This window comes from Oryctolagus cuniculus, chromosome 3, assembly GCF_964237555.1.
Source record: "Oryctolagus cuniculus chromosome 3, mOryCun1.1, whole genome shotgun sequence".
NCBI lineage: Eukaryota > Metazoa > Chordata > Mammalia > Lagomorpha > Leporidae > Oryctolagus > Oryctolagus cuniculus.
In genome coordinates, this window is record NC_091434.1 from 56,047,506 (window position 1) to 56,064,805 (window position 17,300).

At 36.0% G+C, this 17,300-nt stretch overlaps 1 long non-coding RNA gene across 1 annotated transcript in view; it reads right to left on the reverse strand.

Moving 5' to 3' along the window:
- LOC138848962 (uncharacterized) overlaps positions 1-6,251 on the reverse strand; it is a 115,675-nt gene extending 109,424 nt beyond the window's left edge. Inside the window, exons 1-2 of the long non-coding RNA XR_011387207.1 lie at positions 6,180-6,251; positions 4,168-4,223 (exon numbers count right to left, since the gene is read on the reverse strand). This is a non-coding gene — a long non-coding RNA (uncharacterized lncRNA). The remainder of the gene's footprint in view (positions 1-4,167; positions 4,224-6,179) is intronic.
- Between the last annotated feature and the right edge of the window lie 11,049 nt (positions 6,252-17,300).

Consider the following 17,300-nt stretch of genomic DNA (forward strand, 5'->3'; position numbering starts at 1 on the left):
CTATCACATACCAAAATACACATCCAGGACATATTTTTAAAAACGAATTTAAAAATTTACTCATTTTAATTTTATTTTAAAGGCAGGAAGAGAAAGACGGGTAGAGATTTTTCATCCACTGCTTTACTCCCCAAATGCAGGCAATGGTCAAGTTTAGGCCAGGCCGAAGTCAAGAGCTCAGAACTCAATCTGGGTTTCAAAGAAGTGTGGCATGGACCCGAGTACTTGAGTCATCATTTATTGCCTCCAAGGGTGCAAATTAGCAGGAAGCCAGAATCAAAAACAGAGCCACAGGGCTGGTGCTATAGCATAGCAGGTAAAGCTGCTGTCTGCAGTGCCAGCATCCTGCAAGGGTACAAGTTTGTGTACTGGCTGCTCCACTTCTGAGTCAGCTCTCTGCTTTGGCCTGAGAAAGCAGTAGGAGACAGCCCAAGTCCTTGGGCCCCTGCACCCCCATGGAAGACCCAGAAGAAGCTCCTGGCTCTTGGCTTCAGATTGGTACAGTTTTAACCTCTGGCCATTGTGGTCATCTGTGGAGTGAACCAGCGTACAGAAGACCTCTCTGTATCTCTCTGCCTCTGCCTCTGTAACACTGCCTTTCAAATAAATAAATAAATCTTAAAAAATAATAAAAAAGTAGAGCCAGAACTTAAGCCCAGGCACTGTGATATGCAATGTGAGTCCCACATATGACTTAATGGATGCACAAAGTGTCCACTTACAGGGTTTTAAAGTAATAGTATTTTTAAAAATTACTTATAAGGAGATAGAGGGAATATACAAACAATTGCTTATAAAATGACAGGCCAGCGCCGTGGCTCCTTGATTAATTCTCCACCTGTGGTGCTGGCATCCCATATGTGCACCGGATTCTAGTCCCGGTTGCTCCTCTTACAGTCCAGTTCTCTGCTTTGGCTGGGGAAGGCAGTGGAGGATGGCCCAAGTGCTTGGGCTCCTGCACCCTCATGGGAAACCAGGGAGAGGCACCTGGCTCCTGGCTTCGGATGGCGCAGCACTGGCCGTAGCGGCCATTTGAGGGGTGAATCAACGGAAGGAAGACCTTTCTCTCTGTCTCTCTCTCTCACTGTGCAACTCTATCTGTCAAATTAAAAAAAAAAAAAGAGAGAGAAAAGAAAAAATGTCTATGTTTTTCTACTTCTATTGGTTTTACCTAAGCATAAACAAAGCATTGCAGGGACAGCACAGACATAAAATATTCACTTTGTTCTTGTTAGACATGAATCATGAGACGCAATCCAACCTTTTGCCAATATTTTAATGTTAATATTCACTATAGCAGACATGTATTTAGCACTGACATCCTAGGTGTATAAACTTATAAATACAAAATATATTTCAGGAAGCAATTGTTTAATATATTTATATCTATATCTATATATAAATATCTGTATCAATTGTCAACATTTCCCTCTGGAGATTCTATATTAGATGAATATAGAGAGTTTTATATATACGTATATATGCAGTCATGCATTGCTTAATGATGGAATAAATTCTGAGAAATGCATATTAGGCAATTTTGAAATTGTGTGAATGTCATAGAATGTATTGCATTGTGTGAACAACAAAGTGAACTCACACAAATCAAAATAGTAAAAGTCAATCATTTGTGGTGGTTTCTTGATACAATAAAGAGATGCATAAACATGATACGTAGTAAGCTGCTGCAGGCATAAGACGCATACTGTTCTACAGTTAACATTTTTAATATAAGTATAAGGAATACACTCCAAAATGACACATAAAGTACAGTGTAGTAAATGCATAAACCAACAACATTGTCCTTTGTTATCATTATCTAGTTATGTACTATATATAACTGCATGTGCTCCAATTTTGTATGACTGGCAGAACAGTAGATTGTTTATATCAGTATCTTAGCAAATGTGTGAGTGATGCATGTGCTACAATATTATAATATCCACATCATTAAGTGATAGAAATTTTTCAGCTTCATTAAAATATTATTGGATCACTATATTATATGTTGTTTATCAGTGACCAAATGTACTTACATAATACATGATTAATAAAGTTAGCCTCATTTTAAATATATGTATAAAGTATATAAAATTATATATAAATTAGGTACAAACATTATATGTATATATATATTCAATAAATTTTGTAGTATAAAACAAATAATTCATACATTCTCAATAATAGTTAAATAAAATTTTTATATACTTTGAATAGTATATAAAGGCATTGAAGTATTATTTTGTAGAAGCTAATCAAGGGATGGGACAGACACTGTGGAGTTGTGGATAAAGCTGCCATCTGCTGTGCCAGCATCCAATATGGGTGCTGGTTTGAGTCCTGGCTGTTCTACTTCCCATCAAGCTCTCTGCTATGGCCTTGTAAGGAGGATGCTCCTGGCTCCTGGCTTTGGATCAGCGCAGCTCCAGCCATTGCAGCCAACTGGGGAGTGAACCAGTGGATGGAAGACCTCTCTCTCTCTCTCTCTGCCTCTTCTCTGTTTGTTTAACTCTGACTTTGAAATAAATAAATAAAATTTTAGAAATAAAAGCTAATCAAGGGGCCTGCACTGTGGCATAGTGGGCTAAGCCTCACCTACAGTGCCAGCATCCCATATGGGCACTGGGTCGTGTCCTGGCTGCTTCTCTTCTGATCCAGCTCTCTGTTCACGGCCTGGGAAAGCAGCAGAAGATGGCCCAAGTGCTTTGGCCCAAGCACTCACATGGGAGACCCGAAAAAGCTCCTGGCTACTGGCTTCAGATCAGCCCAATTCCTGCCATTGCTGCCATCTGGGGAGTGAAACAGCGGATGGAAGATCTTTCTGTCTCTCCCTCTCTCTGTCTGTAATTTTGCCTCTCAATTAAATAAATAAAATCTTTAAAAAAAAGATAATCAATTTGGAAAGTAATCATAGAAAGTATTAAATGAATGCCTAAATGCTTGTGTATATTTATAAGTGCTATAAATTTGTTGGTTTTTTTTTTTTAATTTATGTTGTTCAAGGAGATAGAAAGCAAACTTTGGAATTCATAGGGATACAATTAGCATCAAGGATACCCCTCTTTCTAAATATTCAAAGAGCTAGTAACAGTAAATACACATATATTAATGGACCAAATAGCAGAGAAATGAAAAAAAAGATGTATATTTAACCCAGTTGTGTTTTGGAAAAGTACAGGAAAATGACCCATCAACATGCATCACTGGGATATGTACTATTATTATTGAAAGACAAAAATTTAAATTTGTACTACTTGTCATATAGATGAATAAAATACATAAAGAATAAATATCTAAAAGAAAAAAGAAATTAGAGAAAAATGAATTGGCTATATATATATATATATATATATACACATTGCCAAGATAGAAAAAAAAAACACTGACACAAGTCTCAGATTATCATCCTACAAAGGGACAGATTGATGTATTTGATGATACAAAAATGTAAAGAACAATTTTATGCTAATATACAAAATGATACACAGAGGGAAACACGTTTTATGCATCCCTTAAAATTGAAGCACATATTTTTAACATTAAGTAACTTCTGTTAGACAAAAAAGTACCATATGTATTCCACAGAAAACCATGGAAATGCTATGAAGATAATTTATGGAAAACATTATTTGATGTCTAGTAAACATGAAAAGTTTTCTGAAGTAGCTAGAAATCAGAGAAATGCAATAAAAGCAAGAGACACAGCTCCATACCAGTTATTTTAGCAAAATTAAGGTCTATAGTATTGTACATTGTAAAGAGTTGAGGGTTTGGGCAAAATTTATCCACATTTTCTGTCAGGAATGTCATTTGGCACAGACAGAGTTTATGATACAGAGTTCACCACCACACATGTATCCTAGAATCTGCACATGTAGGCAAGAAGACAAACACAGGTATTCCTTTCAGTGTTGATTGTAATCAAAGAGGGGATAAACAAAATATTGATTCACAGTAAATAAATAACTAAATTGCAGTACATTCACATCCTGAAATAATAATAATAAACACTTAGAATTACTTATATCTGAAGAGCCACATGTAAAGATAAATAAATATAAGAATTCTGAGTGAAAACTGATCTGAAAATAGATACAGATCATCGTTATCTTGAAATTGTACATTAATTATGCAAAAATATTTAAGTATAACTGAATACATACTCACAGGATTGTTTTTTTAATTAATGGAAGTTAACAGTTCCTTCAAGTGAGAAGTTAAATCTATGAATAAAATTTAAGAAAAGAGTCAACCAATTACTGTGACATATATATTTTAGCTCATAAAGAATATATCCAGGGGCTGATGCTGTGGCACAGTGGGTTAAAACATCAGCCTGCAGCACCAGCATCCCATATGGGTGCCGGTTTCAGTCCCAGCTGCTCCACTTTTTTTTTTGCCCCCTACAGGCAGAGTGGAAAGTGAGAGAGAGAGACAGAGAGAAAGGTCTTCCTTTTCCGTTGGTTCACCCTCTAATGGCCGCTGTGGCTGGCCCGCTGCAGCCGGTGCACTGCGCTGATCCGAAGCCAGGAGCCAGGTTCCTCTCCTGGTCTCCCATGGGGTGCAGGGCCCAATCACTCGGGCCATCCTCCACTGCCTTCCCGGGCCACAGCAGAGAGCTGGACTGGAAGAGGGGCAACCGGACAGAATCCGGCGCCCTGACCAGGATTAGAACCCGGTGTGCTGGCGCTGTAGGCAGAGGATTAGCCTAGTGAGCCACGGCGCCGGCCACTTCTAATCCAACTCTCATTTTATGTGCCCGGGAAAGCAGAGGAGGATGGCCCACATCCTTGGGCTCCTGTACCCACGTGGGAGACCCAGAAGAAACTCCTGGCTCCTGGTTTCGGGTTTGCTCAGCTCCAACCATTGTAGTCATTTGGGGGAGTGAACCAGCTGCTAGAAGACCTCTGTCTCTGTCTCTTCCTTTTCTGTAACTCTTTCAAATAAATAAAATAAATAGTTTATATATATATATATATCCAAAATATGATAAAGTGTTGATCCACATTAGTCATGGAAGTATTGCGAATTTCTCTGTTTTGAAAAAAATTGTCCTGTTTGGCATATTTCACAATTAAAGTTTACAAGAAAAATAATATAACAGCATTGCAATATATTTAAAAATGGCATCTAGTTTTCACACTTTGCCATGTTTTTGTGGTGTATTTCCATATTTTTATGTTATAGTAATATATTATCTACTATGTATCTTTTTAAATAAAACTACAACAGAAAATTAAGAAATGTAGAATACAAACAGTGACTCAGATATCACTGTTTCCTTTTTCCCTTGTGTTTAAAGACTGTGAACATATCTTCCTTTTTTATATTGACACAATAATAGAAATTATGTGTGGCAAAATTTAAACTCCTTAACAGCTAGCTTGCATTTCCAGTAGGTTCAACTGGGCTCAAAACCATGCCTAACACATACCGGGGTTTAAATATATAAATTGATATTTTCATGTCCTCTTATACCTGGTATAGATCATTTAGTTAGTAAAATATCTGTGTTACCAAAAAGAAACTATCAATCACAGGTCTTTTATGAAGAAAAATTTCACAAACTAACAGTCAAAATAATTCATGTGAGTTATTACACAGAAAAAGGGGAAACTGTAGATTAGTAGTGGAGGGGAAGAATTGCTGGGTAGCAATCTGATTTATTATAGGGTTTATGACCTCTGGTGATATAAAGTAAGGCATAAACCAAGAAAAGGCAGATAACTGGATAGATAGAAAATAGAAGTAGTTACTCAGGAAGACAGGCTATATTTCATGTTTTTGCAGTGTTTAGTTTCATACAGTGTCCCATTTTATGGGAAAAAATAGAGGGTGGGATTATTTCCCAAATATAAGTGTGAGCACATCACTTCCATTTAATCTGCCTCAACTGTATGTGGACACCATCAATTCCTGATACATTTGCAGCACTAGATGTCTCTATGAGTCACCATATAAATGATTTTAACCTTTACTTATTATAAGAAATGGTTATTTTGGGTTGCATACATTATCTCTTCATCTTTTTTGGGACACAGTCACAGAAAGGAAGACAGTGACTTATTAGGTGCTTTAAAAATAAGGTCACCGAAGAATGGATAGAGAGAGTAAATGAGAACAATGTGAGGCTTTGCCAGAGCCAACTGCAGTAGAATATTTTTAAAGTGGAGCATAACCTCAGGTTAACTTGCATGACTATTTCCCGGCATCCATGTCCCTGAAAGAAAGTATTTAATCATTAGTTACTTTTCTCTGTGTGTATATATACATATGTATGCACACAAATATATATATAGCTATATATATGTATATGTATGTAATAGTTTTGCTACTGACTATTTACTGATAAAAAAAAAAAAAAAAAAAAAAAAAAAAAAAAAAAAAAATGGTAAATTTGAACTCCAAAGATTTTTAGTACAAAATGAAGGTAGGTCTTTAGTCTAAAGTCCCTATACTAGTTAGTAACTTTCACTAAGTATTTAGCTATTCTTCAAAAGTGTCATTGTGAGCTATTGTGTCTATGTATATGTGTGTCTGTGTATGTGTGTGTAAGAGAGAGAGAGAGGGAGGGAGGGAGGGAGGGAGGGAGGGAGGGAGGGAGAGAGGGAGTTTGGATACAGATAGAGAAGGGAGAAATTCACTTTTGACAGAAAGAAACAGCAGCTACATCTGCTAAGTTTCTGTTTCCATAAAAAGAATACCTGCTAGCCTGCTGACATGAGGCAGACTAAACTGCAATGTTGAAAGATTAAGGCCAGCTGGTGTTTTTCCAGTTGATTTGCATTTTTGGAGCTCAAGGTGATCCCTTTTTATTTTTAAGGCATGTTGATGACTCAAAAATATTGGCATTTTATGAGGTTAATAAAGCTACCCCTTTTAAAGACATTAGAAATCAAGTCTGAAAAACACAAATAGAAATGATTAACATCAAAGCGGTTAATTTGCAATAATTGCCATATGAATGTTTACTCTGTTGATTAAGTCTAACTATTTATAAATGGCCTAAGTATAATCTATATTCTGAAGATGTGTGGGAAAGGTGCAGGAATGTACAGAAATAAACTATATCCCTATGTAAGAAGTAAGGAAACTTTCCAATTAAATGAAGAATAAATTTGCAATAAAAATTGGATTGAATTCAAGAAAACTAGTTTGCAAGATTATTAGGAAAGATATTACTTTGTTTAATTCCACATTTTATATAGAATAAAGGCATTTATTGCCATTTCCTTCATATTTTTTATAACTCCAGGAACATCCACCACCATATTAACCATAGGGATATAAATCATCTTTTTACTATTGCTAGATCTAATTTAACTTCAAATTTTCAGATTATTGTAATCTGAGAGGTAGGTATGATTTCTCAGTACTTCAAGTTATTGGGGCTGGCGCTGTGGCATAGTGGGTAAAGCTGCCACCTGAAGTGCCAGCATCCCATATGGGCTCCAGTTCAAGTCCCGGCTGCTCCACTTCTGATCCAGCTCTCTGCTATGGCCTAGGAAAGCAATAGAAGATGGCCCAAGTCCTTGGGTCCCTGTACCTGCCTGGGAGACCCGGAAGAAGCTCCTGGCTCCTGGCTTCAGATCAGTGCAGCTCTAGCCATTGTGGCCATCTGGGGAGTGAACCGGTGGATGGAAGACCTCTCTCTCTCTCTCTCTCTCTCTGCCTGTGCTTCGCTCTCTAACTCTGCCTTTCAAATAAATAAGTAAAATCTTAAAAACAATACTTCAAGTTTTTATAGAAGTTATTTGTCCTATGCTTACCAGATATGCTTCTTGGTATACTCCACGATTGGCTGATATACATGATTTATTTAAGTGAACATTTATGAAAATTTACTTTTATGCGCTTACACAAGTATGATTTACATCTTCATCACATAAGTTATCTAACATATCAAAAATTATTTCATTTAAATTATGGATTGAAAAACCAAGATCAAGACTTACAATTTGCATATGAAAATATAAACTGTCATTGAAAGGTGTTTTAAAGAAGAATCATTCCTGAAAATTATGCAGACATTCCTATATTAAACACCAAATGGACCCACTTTAGGCCACATTTCATAAAATTGATTTATTTTCACTTTATTGAGGTAATGTATATTTGTAAGGATAGCTACCAAAAATTATACTTACTTAACATTCTCTTAACACTAGTTAGAAAATCATAAGATGCATTTCCTGTTTTTGTATGAATATATTTAATTAAATCTATAAAAATGTACTAGAAAGTGTTTTACTATAGAAACAAGGAAGACAAAGACATCATGAAATTTTATTACTGTTGCACTTTTAGTAATTTTGTCTTATCAAGTAATTTTTTAAGAAGTTTAAACATTTTTTACTTATTTATTTATTTGAGAGACAAAGTTATTGATGGATATACAGAGAGAGCTCCCATCCACTGTAGTACCCTTCAATCTACTTCAATGACCTGGGCTGGGTGAGGCCAAAGCCAGGAACTGGAAACTCAATTCAGGTCTCTCCTGTGTGTAGCAGGATATCAATTACCATAGACATCATTGCTGACTCCAAAAAGATCTGCCTTATTAGGAAGCTAGAATCAGGAGCCATAGATACACAGCCATATGCTGGCCCACAAGTAATGGTTTCTGCCTAATATTTCAAGTACCAACATATAAAGTATGTCACATGAAACTTAACCTTGAGCCACCCCATGTATGTTAGACTATGTCATACACTTACTATTTTTGCATAGCATCATTAATTCTTTTGCTTGCAGCAGGGGAACTTACTTTTTTTGTCAGTGGTTTTGCCTATACATTGAATGCTTTCAACTCTCAGAAGCAAAATCATCATAAATCATTAAATACCATGATTTTTATCTAATATATGCAATATAAGCTATTTATATCATGCCTGTAAATAAAGACTTCTCTTTGAATGTGTTATAGAAATATTTCACCAGCCACCTATCCACATGAATATAGGTATTTCAAAGTTGTAAATTATTTTTTATGCCTAAAGACAGGAGTAACTGGGCCTGGCATTGGGATGCAGTGGGTTAAGTCAGGACCTGCAATGCCAGTATCCCAAATGATTGCCAGTTTGAGTCTGGCTGCTCCACTTCTGATGGCGCTCCCATCTATGTGCAGCGGGAGATGGCACAAGTACTTGGACCCCTGCCACCCACTTGGAAGAACCAGATGGAGTTCCTGGCTTCTGGCTTCTGTTGGCCCATGCCTGGTCATTGCTGTCATTTGGGTAATGAACCAATATATGGAAGACTTCTCTCACTTCTCTCTCTCTCTCTCTCTCTCTCTCTCTCTCTCTCTCTCTCCCTATCTCTGTGCGCGTGTATGTATGTCTGTGTGTCTGTCTGTCTTTCCTTCTAAGTCTATGGACTATCTTTCAAATAAATAAAATAAACATTGAAAACAAATATAGGGGAAACATTCGAAAGATAACTATAAGTGAATTTAAAACAAATTTATAAAATGAAATATAATCTTGGTGGGTGAAATACTTAAATGTCTTAATGAATAACACTCCAAAAACAAGAAAGTTCCCTGAGCAAATGAGCGTGGCTGTAGGTTTCTGAAGCAGTGTCTGAAATACAATATAAGTCACAAATTTAAAAAAGTGTTTTGTGGCTAGTGTATATTTGGCTCAGTAGACACAATGGAGAATAAAACTTATAGGTCTTCCTAAAATTCACAGATTTATATTACTGAATATAGTAGCTAAGCCAACTTTACAATATTGCACCAAGCTTTATGTCAGCCATTGAAATAATTAATTGATTTAGTTTTCAGTACGGTTCATATCTTGGTAGAGTAAATCAATTCACCTATTTTTAAAGATATGAAAACCTAAGTTTATTCATATTTCTAATTATTTAGTTAGTAAAAGACTTTTCATTATATAATTTTCATAATAAAATACTATGTATTGGATAAATATAAGTAAAATACTGAGACTAATATCAGAAAAAAATCAGTTCAAATTATTTATGATAACAATGAAAAGGCTCAGGTAAATTTAGCCAGGACTGTTGTGGGTTTCAGACTTTGAGAATAATGAATAATTCCATATTCTTGTGATTCATATTAATTATATTTAAACTATTAACAAGATATTTGGGGTATTTTAGAAAGTAGCTTTGTGATAAACTCTAAATATAATTATGATATGATCTAGGACTATTTTCTCTGAATGAAAGCAATTTTAATCTGAAACACTGAGTCTGTAGTGTTCCTAAGATAAATTTTGCAAGTAATTACACACTCAATAAAATCATGAGTTTTTGTAGTATAAAACTGAGCCAAGTAATCATATGAGGACTTTATGCACTAATGAACTATATACAATCAGATATATGTAAATGTGCCTTAAGGGCTATATAAAAGTGACAATGATTGCTGAGAAAAGAGACTTTAATGGTTATTAAGAAACCATCATTGATTATTAAGTAGTATTTATATTAAAAGTACTATTAATATGTACTGGTAGAGCGACAAAAAGAGAAATATTTAGTAGTAGGTTAGTGTAATGGAAATACAGAGAAGGTCATCTTACCAAATTAGCTTTGACAAGCATTCCCTCAAATTACCTACTGTGTAAGCCTTGAGAGGTTAAATTTGCCTGAGTAACAACTTTGTGTGCTATAATATGAAATAACAGTTCTTTCTCCTACAATTATGAGGTTAAAGGTAGATGAAATTAATAAATATCATAGTATGAATAAAATATCACAAACTCAATAAATGTTAGTTTCAAAACAATTTAATAGTATTAGATACAATTTTATTTTTAATTTTGGACATGATATTAGGAATAAATGAGATAAACATTTATGAAAAAATTTTTATGATGGCTTGAGGAATAGAGTATATGCAGCACTACATATTTTTGACTATTGTGTCTTACCATATCATCATACCATTAGAAAGTACTATGTAAAACCATAAAGAAAATAAATTAATCAATCTCTTATGGTAAAAACTACGGTCAGAATCTATTTTTATTTGAGAGTGACAATTGGAATGCTGATGATACTGGTATAGAAAATTATTACAATGCTTTAATATTTTTTCAAGTAACCAAATTGTTTCAGAGAAGAGGATTTTTCAGCTTCAAACTGGAAAATAGTATACCTTTGTTTTCAGCTCTGATGTGTGTGACATTGCCATTTATTTAGAAGAGTCACTTTACCAAAGATTTACACAATTAGCAACTATGTAAAGATTAAAATCTGTACTATTCTTTCTACAGATATGCTGAATGTATGCAAGTCTGACAAAAAATTCTGTTTGCTTCTTTTAGCTCTTTATTTTTAAAAGCTCTTTCAAAATAGTGAAATACAGAGATCTTAAGAATAAAATTTGATCAGTTTTAACAATGGATACATCGCATGTAAACAACAGTGAATTTATAGTAGATGACATTTTGTTACCTTCAAAAGTTACCTCTTGCAGCCCTCCAGTATATGCCCATACCTCCCATAGAGGAATGGTATATTTACTAATATATTCAATTTTCTCATCTGATTCTTATTTAAATGGAATAAAATCTATACTTAATTAAAGAAATTGACATTTATAAAGCTCTCCACATGGGTTAAACAAAACACACATTCCTTTCAGGTGCATCTGAAGGTAGACCACGATCTAGTACATACAGCAAACCTTAAGTAATGTAAAAGAACAAAAACTATAAAACATAATAATATATTCTTGATCTATGACAGAATTAAATTGGACATCAATAACTAGAGACTTATACAAATTCCTAAAACATTTGTATATGATACAGTCTGGATCTTAATAAACCATAGGTTAAAGATGAAATTTTAGTTGGAGGTTGTGATACAATGATTTAAACCACCACTTGGAATGTCCACATCCATTGGAATGCTAGTTTAGTCCACATGGGAGATTCAGCCTGGTTCAGCTCCTGTCATTGTCACCAGCTGGGGAGTGAATCAGTGGATGAAAGATTTCTCTCTCTCTTTCTTCTCTGTCTCTCTCTGTTTGTAACTGACTTTCAAACCAATAAATAAATCTTTAAAGAACAAACTTGTGGAAATGGTAGTTAAGAGATAAGTATAAGTGGAGAAAACACATTTGAATTCCATGCATACAGAGGTCTTCACAAAGTTCATGACCATGCATATTCATTTCTCACACCATAGTAAGTATTTTTTCATTTCATATAATTTTATCCTCACAACTTGAGGAGAAAGTAGTGTTAAATATGCATATTTTATAAAAAATTATGCATTGATTTAAAAAAATTTTACACAAAAAATGAACCTTTAATTTCTTTTTTCCCAAAAACTCGTTGAAGTATCTTCATATATTTTACTTGGAAAATTCTACTGAATTTTATACAAAAATTTTAGGGAGCTATTATTAAATGATACCCAATATATATGAACTTCATAACATATCATGACAAAGTGGAATTTATTTCAGGAATGAAAAGGTTATTCAATTTTTAAAAACTGACAAATGTAATTTGCTATGGAGCAGACTAGAGAGTAAAAACCTTAGGAACATTTCAACAGTTGATTAAAATACTTGACAAAGATTCAACATCCATCATGATTAAAAAAATAACTTTAGGGGCTGGCTCAGTCGCAAAGTGGGTAAGGCTGCATCCTGCAGTGCCAGCATCCCTTATGGGTGCTGGTTCAAGACCCAGCTGCTCCACTTCCGATCAGCTCTCTGCTGTGGCCTGGAAAAGCAGTAGAAGATGGCCAAAGATATCTGGCCCCTGCATGCGAATGGGAAACCCAGAAGAAGCTCCTGGCTCCTGGCTTCAAATCAACGCAGCTCTGGCCATTGTGGCCAACTGTGGAATGAACCAGCAGATGGAGGACACCCCCTCCTCCCCCGCCTCGCTCTGCCTCTCCTTTCCTCTCTAACTCTTTCAAATAAATAAATAAATCTTTAAAAATATAAATAACTTGAAAAAGGAAACTATTATGTTAGCAAACTAGAGATAGAAGTATCTTGACAAAGGGCATGGAATAAAACAATATAAATTACGTATTATTTATCTCAGAGAGAGAGAGAGAAATCTTAATCTACTGGTTCATTCTTCAAATGTTTGCAGATTGAGTGTTCTGGGTAACCCAGACTGTAGCAGACATCCAAGTACTTGAGCCATCACCTGCTGTCTCCTAGGTTTCATACTAGCAGACCACTAGAGTTGATGCAAAAGTGAGACACAAACCCAGGTACTATTATATGACACATGGGCATCCCAAATGGTGGCCTAACCTCAGAGCAACACACACTTCAAAAAGCAAAGTATAATTAGCACAAACTATAGCTAACATAATATTTAATGCTGACTTAAAATCGAAAACAATGAAATGAACTGATGTCCACTCTACCACTCCATTTTGAATTGTACTGGAAAATCAGCACATGCAGTCACGTAAGAAAAAGAAATGAAACACATAGAGTTTAATCAGAAGAAATACAACTGTTTTTCTTTCTAGAGACATTATTTCCTACTTAGAAACCTCTAAGGAATCTAAATAAAAGCTACTAAAACTGATAAATGAGTGTAGAATGTAAGCAAGTCTATCATGGGACTATTCATCAGCAGTGAACAATTGAGTTCTGAAATTTTAAGAAAGAAGAGAATTAAAATCAGTATCATTATTTTTCCCAATATGTGAAAGACCATTCTCTTTCAAATAAAATTAAACTAAACAAATGTGTTAAAAGCAAACCTATTGTAAGGGTGATTCTAAGGAAGAAACCCAACTCAAGAGATGGAACAGCACCACTTTCCTCAAAGTCCCTTTGTGTTCTCTACCAAAGTCATTGCTTCACACTTCCCTATAGATAATCATTTCATTGTATTCTGATAGTGTAGTAAGTTTGCCTCTTTTTCAATATAACATAAATTTAAAAAATTATATGTGTTCTTTTGTTTATAGGCTCTTCCTTTATTACTATATTTGTGAAACCACATTGATAGAAAAAAATATGATAAATTGATGAAATTTCATATGTATAATCCTTTTCTTAGCAATTGTACCATAAGAGATTTATCTTCCAAAGAATTTGTATCTTGGGTCTTGGCAAGATGGCGGAATAGGAAGGGAGCACATTGATAGTCCGGGGAGAGACGGTTTAATAAAAGTGGAGATACTGCAGATTCAAGGAAGAGTAGGGGAGGAAACAGCAGAAGAAACTCTTCTGGAACGTGTGATTCACAGTGGACCTGCGTGGAGAGCGTGGGGGCCCACAGTTCAGGACACCAGCGGCAGACTCAACACACCAGTGCTGGAACGCGAGGTGAGCCAAACCTCAATAGCCCGAGACACCGGCAGGCAAGCAGAGAGAGGAGACTAGAGGGAACGACCCCCGGGGGGGAAAAGTTCACCAGGTTAACTGGAAGAGAGAGAGAGAGAAAAAAAAAGGTGACTGGTATGGACACGGGTTCCTCTATCTCTGCTCACCTCTCAAGGGCAAGCAAGACAAAGAGCAGGCGCCATCTTGGACATACGTCATAAGCAGAGCGACCTCAGGTCTGCACTGGCCCTGAACCTAGCAGAAAAACCTGACTCTGGGCGGGGCGAATTAACAGGAGATTAGGACCTAGTAAATTTGTGGGGCTACTGAACTGAGACTGTGAAAAAAGAGACGGTGGGGGAGAGAACTCATGGAATTCACGTGAGTACTCTCCAGAGATGCTACAATTCCATAACTTTGGCAACCCAGTGGGAGACTGAAGGAGAATTTGAGCCCACTCTGAGGGCCGAACAGATTCCCTGTGTGGTCCTTGGGAAAGAGCTTCCGATCTCTGGCTCCTGTGGGTATATCATTTGCCTGCTAACTACCTCCAACTTCGTTCAGCTGTGCGGAATGACTTCCCTTTTGAATCAAAAAAGAAAGAGAGAGAGAGAGAGAGAGATCTACCACGCCTAACCTGGGAGAGTCACCTTTGGCACACCAAACAGAGCTCTCAGGCCACACCCATCTCAAGCCTCTAAGGCTCCATCAAAAACAGACAGTCCACTTAATCTAGAGTCATTGTATAACAAGAAAAAGCACCACAGTGAAGAAACCAAATATCTCCAATATGCCAAATAACAAACGCAAAAACCGAGATAATAAAAACAAGGAAGTCACCATGACGCCCCCAAATGAAAAAGACACCCCAATTCAAGATTATGAAGATGATGACATAGAAGAAATGCAAGAAGCAGATCTCAAAAAATTGATAAGAACATTAAGGAGTTCTCAAAAACAAATTCTTGAACTACACAAATCCTTAATGGACAAGATAGAAAATCTCTCTCGTGAAAATGAAATATTAAGGAGGAATCAAAATGAAATGAAACAACTAGTACAACAGGAAACTGTGATAGTGACGAGAAATCATAATGAAGTGAAGAATTCAATAGATCAAATGAAAAACACAATAGAGAGCCTTACAAACAGAATGGGTGAAGCAGAAGAGAGAATATCGGACTTAGAACACAGAGAACAGGAAAGGATACAGTCAGACCAAAGAAAAGAAGAGGAAATTAGAAATCTAAAACATATTGTCAGGAATCTGCAGGATACTATTAAAAAACCCAACATTCGGGTTCTAGGAGTTCCTGAAGGCATGGAGAGGGAGAAAGGATTAGAAGGCCTTTTTAGTGAGATATTAGCAGAAAATTTCCCAGGTTTGGAGAAGGACAGAGAAATCCTAGTACAGGAAGCTCATAGAACCCCCAATAAACATGACCAAAAGAGATCCTCACCACGACACGCTGTAATTAAACTCTCCACAGTGAAATATAAAGAAAAGATCCTAAAATGGGCAAGAGAGAAACGTCAGATTACTCTCAGAGGATCTCCAATCAGACTCACAGCAGACTTCTCATCAGAAACCCTACAAGCTAGGAGGGAATGGCGAGATATAGCCCAAGTACTAAGAGAGGAAAACTGCCAGCCCAGAATATTATATCCTGCAAAGCTCTCATTTGTGAATGAAGGTGAAATAAAGACTTTTCATAGCAAACAGAAATTGAAAGAATTTGTCACCACTCGTCTAGCCCTGCAAAAGATGCTTAAAGATGTGTTACACACAGAAACACAGAAACACGGTCATCAATATGAAAGAAGGTAAAGGAAGGAAACCTCACAGCAAAAGATCACAGGGTATTCAAAGCATATATTAGAACTTATCTTTGGCAAATGGCAGGGCAGTTACCACTTATCATTAGTCACAATGAACGTTAATGGCCTGAACTGTCCAGTTAAAAGACACCTATTGGCTGATTGTGTTAAGGAACAAAACCCATCTATTTGCTGCTTACAAGAAACACATCTTTCCAACAAATATCCTTACAGACTGAAAGTGAAAGGCTGGAAAAAGATATACCATGCCAACAGAAATGAAAAAAGAGCAGGCGTAGCCATCTTAATATCGGACAACATAAACTTTACCACAAAAACTATTAAGAGAGACAAAGAGGGACACTACATAATGATTAAGGGATCAATTCAACAGGAAGATATAACAATTATCAATGTATATGCACCTAACTACAGGGCACCGGTTTATCTAAAAGATTTGTTATGGGACTTAAAGGGAGACTTAGACCCCAATACAATAGTACTGGGTGACTTCAATACTCCACTCTCAGAAATAGACAGATCAACAGGACAGAAGATCAACAAGGATACAGTAGATTTAAACGACACTATAGCCCAAATGGATTTAACAGATATATACAGAACTTTCAATCCTACAGATAAAGATTTTACATTCTACTCAGCAGTACATGGAACCTTCTCTAGGATTGACCACATAGTAGGCCATAAAGCAAGTCTCAGCAAATTCAAAAGAATTAGAATCATACCATGCAGCTTCTCAGAGCATAAAGGAATGAAGTTGGAAATTAGCAACTCAGGAATCCCTAGAGCATACACAAACACATGGAGATTGAACAACATGCAACTGAATGAACAATGGATCATAGAAGAAATTAAAAGAGAAATCAAAAATTTTCTGGAAGTAAATGAGGATAACAGCACAACATACCAAAACTTATGGGACGCAGCAAAAGCAGTATTAAGAGGAAAGTTTATATCAATAGGTGCCTACATCAAGAAAATGGAAAGGCACCAAATAGATGAGCTTTCAATTCATCTCAAGGATCTAGAAAAACTGCAGCAAACCAGACCCAAATCCAGTAGGAGAAGAGAAATAATTAAAATCAGAGAAGAAATCAACAGGATTGAATCCAAAAAAAAACATTACAAAAAATCAGCCAAACGAGGAGCTGGTTTTTTGAAAAAATAAACAAAA